Source organism: Danio rerio, chromosome 9, assembly GCF_052040795.2.
Source record: "Danio rerio strain M-AB ecotype USA chromosome 9, GRCz13ab, whole genome shotgun sequence".
Taxonomy (NCBI): domain Eukaryota; kingdom Metazoa; phylum Chordata; class Actinopteri; order Cypriniformes; family Danionidae; genus Danio; species Danio rerio.
Window position 1 is genome coordinate 45,519,200 of NC_141029.1, and position 6,000 is coordinate 45,525,199.

General features: G+C 36.6%; 1 long non-coding RNA gene across 1 annotated transcript in view; it reads left to right on the forward strand.

The window, feature by feature from the left end:
- LOC147835389 (uncharacterized) overlaps positions 1 to 5,552 on the forward strand; it is a 170,000-nt gene extending 164,448 nt beyond the window's left edge. The window contains exon 3 of the long non-coding RNA XR_015499871.1: positions 4,606 to 5,552. This is a non-coding gene — a long non-coding RNA (uncharacterized LOC147835389). The remainder of the gene's footprint in view (positions 1 to 4,605) is intronic.
- Positions 5,553 to 6,000: the final 448 nt, after the last annotated feature.

The window sequence follows — 6,000 nt, forward strand, 5'->3', positions numbered from 1 at the left end:
AGGCCATATCCTGAGCTGCTGCTGCGCTGATGGTCGTGGGGAGTGGAGAACATGTGTCTGATTCCAGCGACGCTCCAGGGACAGACGAGTCTTCATTGAGGCCATCTTCCAGCATAAACCACGGCGAATGAAGTTCTGCACAAGACTTTTGGCCAGCGGAGAAATTAAAATGGTCGTGCCCAACTGAGTCTGGTTCTCTCAAGGTTTTTTTTCTTCACTCCCATCAGGTGAAGTTTTTTTTCCCTCTCCGCTGTCGCCACTGCCTCGCATGGTTCAGGATTGGTAGAGCTAAGCATCGATGAATTTGCTCTTCAGTGTTTGAACTCTCAGTAATGATTAAATCACACTGAACTGAGCTAAACTGAACTGAACTGAACTTAAACACTAAAACCTGAACCACACTGTTCCAGTTACTGAACCACACTGTTCCAGTTACTATGACCATTTATGTGAAGCTGCTTTGACACAATCTACATTGTAAAAGCGCTATACAAATAAAGCTGAATTGAATTGAAACTGCATAGACATAATAAATGTTTAAAATATTGTTTTCTCATAAACTATAGGTACAATTTCTCATAAAATAGTTTGTTTCAACATACAGCCTAAAATTAGTCAAATTAGATGCATACTAGTTTGTATTTATTAGCCCTCCTGAATTATTAGCCCCCCTGTTTACCCCCCCCCCCCATTTCTGTTTAACGGAGAGATTTTTTCTAAACATTTTTAAACATAATAGTTTTAATAACTCATTTCTCATAACTGATTTATTTTATCTCCTCCATGATGACAGTAAATAATGTTTGACTAGATATTTTTCAAGACACTTCTATGCAGCTTAAAGTGACATTTAAAGGCTTAACTAGGATAATCAGGTTAACTAGGCAGGTTATTGTTATTGTATAATGATGGTTTGTTCTGTAGACTATCGAAAAAATATATAGCTTAAAAGGGGAAATAATTTTGACCTTAAAATGTTTTTAAAAAATTAAAAACTACTTTTTCTAGTAGAAATAAAAACAAAAAAAAGTTTCTACAGAAGAAAAAAAATTTATCAGACATTCTGTGAAAATTTCCTTGCTCTGTTAAACATTTGGGAAATATTTAAAAAAGGAAAAGAATTCAAAGGGGGGCTAAAAAATTCTGACTTCAACTGTAATTTAAATAAATACAGAAATTTGATTAACTGAAGCATGTATTAGACGACGGAGTGGCGCAGTAGGTAGTGCTGTTGCCTCACAGCAAGAAGGTCACTGGTTCGAGCCTCGGCTGGGTCAGTTGGCATTTCTGTGCGGAGTTTTCATGTTCTCCCCGAATAGGCGTGGGTTTCCTCCGAGTGCTTTGATTTCCCACACAGTCCAAATACATGAGATACAGGTGAATTGGGTAGGCTAAATTGTACGTGGTGTACGAGTGTGAATGAGTGTGTATGTATGTTTCCCAGAGATGGGTTGCAGCTGGAAGGGCATCCGCTGTGTAAAACATATGCTGCATAAGCTGGCGGTTCGTTCCGCTGTGGCGACCCCAGATTAATAAAATGACTAAGCCGAAAAGAAAATGAATGAATGAATGAAGCATGTATTACACATGTAACTGTCACGATCACCAGCGATCGATCTAACCATCATAGATTGCTGGAGAGCATTTACATTGCATAGAACTACAAATCCGCAATTACATGGACTACAAGGTCCAGTCTTGCACCACTCACACACCTGGCCTAGATCCCCATGATTGCAGTTAGAAACTGAAGCTACTCATGAACTGATTACATGGACTATAAAGTCAGCACACAAACAGAGAAGATGCTAAGTCTTGTTATGTTACAGTGAACATTATGATGCGTTTCCCTTTTCCCTTGCCTAGTCATGTACTTAGCCTTGTTTAGTTTGTTTATTCATGTCTGCTGCCTGCCTTTGACCATCCACCTATGATTCTGGATTTCCCTTATACATCAGTTTGCTCCTGTTGACAGTTTGCCTGACCATTTTCTGCATAATAAAACCTAATTTGGATCCTCACTCCCTTTGTCCATTGTCACTTCACCTTACGGTAACATTACTAAAAAACTTGACCACCCCCCCCCCCATTTTTTATATATGTAGTAAAAAATGTTTTCATATTGGTCTGATCTCATCATGTTCAGCTAAAATTTGATGGACTATTAGTATTAAATTAAATCCCCCATTCAATGTACATATAAGGTTATACACTCAAAATAACATAAAAAATCTCATCCCCTTTTCATAAACATCAAAAACTCAACCTAAACCTATTCATTACTGAAATGAGTGCTTTGAATGATTCTGTATAAATTAAACGAGTGTCCTGTCATTGACCCTAAACAGGCAGCTTTACTTTTGAGTGCTACTAAAAAGACTTTTTGAGTTTTGAGAGCAGCTGAAGCACAGGCATATATGCTGTACACAACAAGATTAATGCTTCTGTTTTAAGTAGCAATGCATGTAATGTGTCTTAAGTGCTGCTAAATTTGAACTTCAGATAAACAAACAGCACAATGAGTGTCTTTAATGTATCTGCATGGAGATCAGATCTCTGTGCCTGACAAAAAAAAAATGATATTGAATCTTACTAAATTTTCCCACTGGGTCAAAGACGAGCCGCCCCATTTTTGATGTCCACGTTTAGACAATGGCAAAGCAGGGAATGCTTATTTAAATGTGTCTACTTAAATAAATAGTTCACGCGAAAATGAAAATCAACTCATAATTTATTCTGCCTCATGTACTTTTAAACATTTATGAAATTTATTAAACACAAAAGAAGATAATTTGAAGAATCTTGGTTGCTGGCACCCATTTAATGACTTCCATAGTAGGCAAAAAAAACGACTATGCGAGCAAGTCAATGGGTGAATATTGAATTTAATGTATGCAGATACATTAAAATATTGAGCTGAAATGAAATGACAATGAAATTAAATGATTATGAAATTAAATAATAATGAAATTAATGCATGAAAACTTTATCTTTGTAATTATATATTGAGAAAAAGTTAAATGATAAGAAAATGAAGTAATAATGAATAAATGATTAATGAATGAATGAATGAAAAATAATTTTGTCATTAAATATTGAGCTAAAATGAAATGACAATAAAATGAAATAATAATGAAATAAAATTATAATGAAATTAATGGAAATTACATTTTTATAATTATATATTGAGCTAAAATAAAATAATGAAACTAACGAATGGAAATTAAATTTGTGTAATTATATATTGGGCTAAAATTAAATAATAATGAAATAAATTAATGGAAATTTATTTCTTTGTAATTATATATTGAGCTAAAATGTAATTGCAATGAAATGAAACAATAAATGAATGAATGGAAATTACACTTGATAACTGTATTTTATTTGCAAAATTCACGGTATAGATCAAGCTCAAAAGAACAGAGATTTTAAGAATATGAAGTGATAAAACTGATTTCACCGTTAATAACAATAAGAAATATTACACAAATGAGAATAATTGACTAGAATGATTATCTCACAGGGAAAAAAAAGCTTTCAAAAGTTATTTTAAATTGTATGATTATTTCACAACGCTACAATTTCACTGTTTTTAATCAAATAAATGCAGCTTAATATGAAGAGACTCCAATAAGCCCGAAACTGGTAGTGTGATGACAATGCCGTGTGTTAATATAAAACAGAAATACACAAACTATTATAGGCAAACTTATACAGATAAAGGCAGAAATGATACAGCACAGCCTTAACAGATCTTAGATTCTATATTCATGCCAATCCACCAGCGACTTCAGTTTACAGTCATGTAGACTCAAAAGCTGAATGTGACCCAGAACAAATATCCACAGGACGTGAGCAGGAATGCTTTCACAGCACTGCAAACACAGATATGAGATGGATATTAAAAATAGAAACGGTCGGCTGCTTTCTAAATACAATATCATATATTCAAATCAAATAAAAAAAAAGAGAGAGGTCGGATTCTTTTTTTTCCATGTTGTCCGCGGAGGATATGAATAAATGATTCCCGTTTTATCTCCTTTCTGTTCCATTAAGTGTGACTAATAGGTTTTAGCTGACATGAGTTCAAGCCATTACTGCCGTCCTGCCATGATGTTATGAGACACAATATTGTTTAGAGGGCAGGTTATCACAGCTTGGAGTTTTATATGTTTGAATGTGAAATCAAAGGCGACTCGCGTGGTTTCACCACAGGAGACAGGAAGAATAACAAGAGAATTTCGCATTAAAGAGAAAACTGAAGAGCTGAACTGTCAGAAAGCAACTATAAATATCAGACACAGAGACGGTAGATGTGTTCATGTTGATGAATTCAGCAAGGAACAAGTAATAAAAAATTCCATGATGTTGCATGTTTGTACATGTTAAATATTTTACTTTTTTTCTGAAGTTTTCTCCTTTGTATGTTTGTATGCAATTTTTTTGTTACAGCCTTTTTTTTTTTTAAATGGATTGAATTAATTTATTTCCTCAAAATAAATAATTTACCATAATGACAATGTGATAAAAAGATTTTAAAAAATTGTTGTAAATTTATTAAAAAATAAAAAACCTGAAAAATCACATGTACATAAGCATTCACAGCCTTTGCCGTGAAGCTCTAAATTACGCTCAGGTACATTTTGTTTCCACTGATCATTCTTGACATGTTTCAGCAGCTTAATTGGAGTTCACCTGTAGTAAATTCAGTGGATTGGACATGATTTGAAAAGGCATACACCCGTCTGTATAAGGTAGCAGGGTTGACAGTGCATGACAAAGCACAAATCAAGCATGAAGACAAAGGAATTGTCTGTAGACCTCCGAAAGAGGATTGTTCCAAAGCATAAGGCTGGACTAGGTTACAGAAAAAATTTAGCTGCTTTGAAAGTTCAACTGAGCACAGTGACCTCCATCATCAGTAAGAGGAAGATGTTTGGAACCACCAGGACTTTTCCTAGAGCTGGCCGGCTATCTATGCTGAGTGATCGAGGGAGAAGGGCCTTAGTCAGGGAGGTGATTAAAAACCCGATGATCACTCTGTCTGAGCTTCAGCATTCTTCTGTGGAGAGAGGAGAACCTTACAGAAGGACAACCAATTGTGCAGCAATCTACCAATCAGGCCCGTATGGCAGAGTGGCCAGACGGAAGCCACTGCCCCCCTGGAATTTACCAAAAAGCATCTAAAGGACTCCCAGACCATTAGAAACAAAACTCTCTGGTCTGATTAGACTAAAATTGAACTGTTTGGAGTGAATGCCAGGCGTTATGTTTGGAGAAAACCAGGCACCGCTTATTACCAGGCTAATACCATCATTACAGTGAAGCATGGTGGTGGCAGCATCATGCTGTGAGAATGTTAATCAGCAGCAGGAACTGGAAGACTAGTCAAGAAAGAGAGAAAGATGAATGCAGCAATGTACAGAGACATCCTGAATGAAAACCTGCTTCAGAGTTCTCTTGACCTCAGACTTGGGCGATGCTTCATCTTCCAGCAGGAAATGACCCAAAGCACACAGCCAAAATATCAATAGAGTGGCTTCACTACTACTTAACGTTTAACATATGCTCATTCTGAAAACATAGCCCTATAAACACAATTCTGGAGATAATGAATTACGTATTTAGCCACAAGTATGTATGGCTGCATTTTGTCTTTGAATGCCTTTTCGTTCTTCTCAGCTGACTCCTTACCTCCGTATGGATGACTTTCTCACTCTTACATTTGCCCAGTGACTCGTCATGTACATCGGGGAACTTGAGACGCAGAGAGGAGTTGACCACGATGGGGTTAGAGTCCGGTGAAGAAAGGTTCCAGAAAGTGGGTGAGACAAAAACAGAAGCCAAAAATCATCTGATCCGACACCTCATTTTACCGATCCCGCTCCCCACACGCATCCCCGCTCCATCCCGCTCTTCACTTTCTGCCGCAACTCCTCCAGCTCACTTCACTTTTGTCCGCGACACCGCTCCCTCCTCTGGTAACATACCGGATCCGTT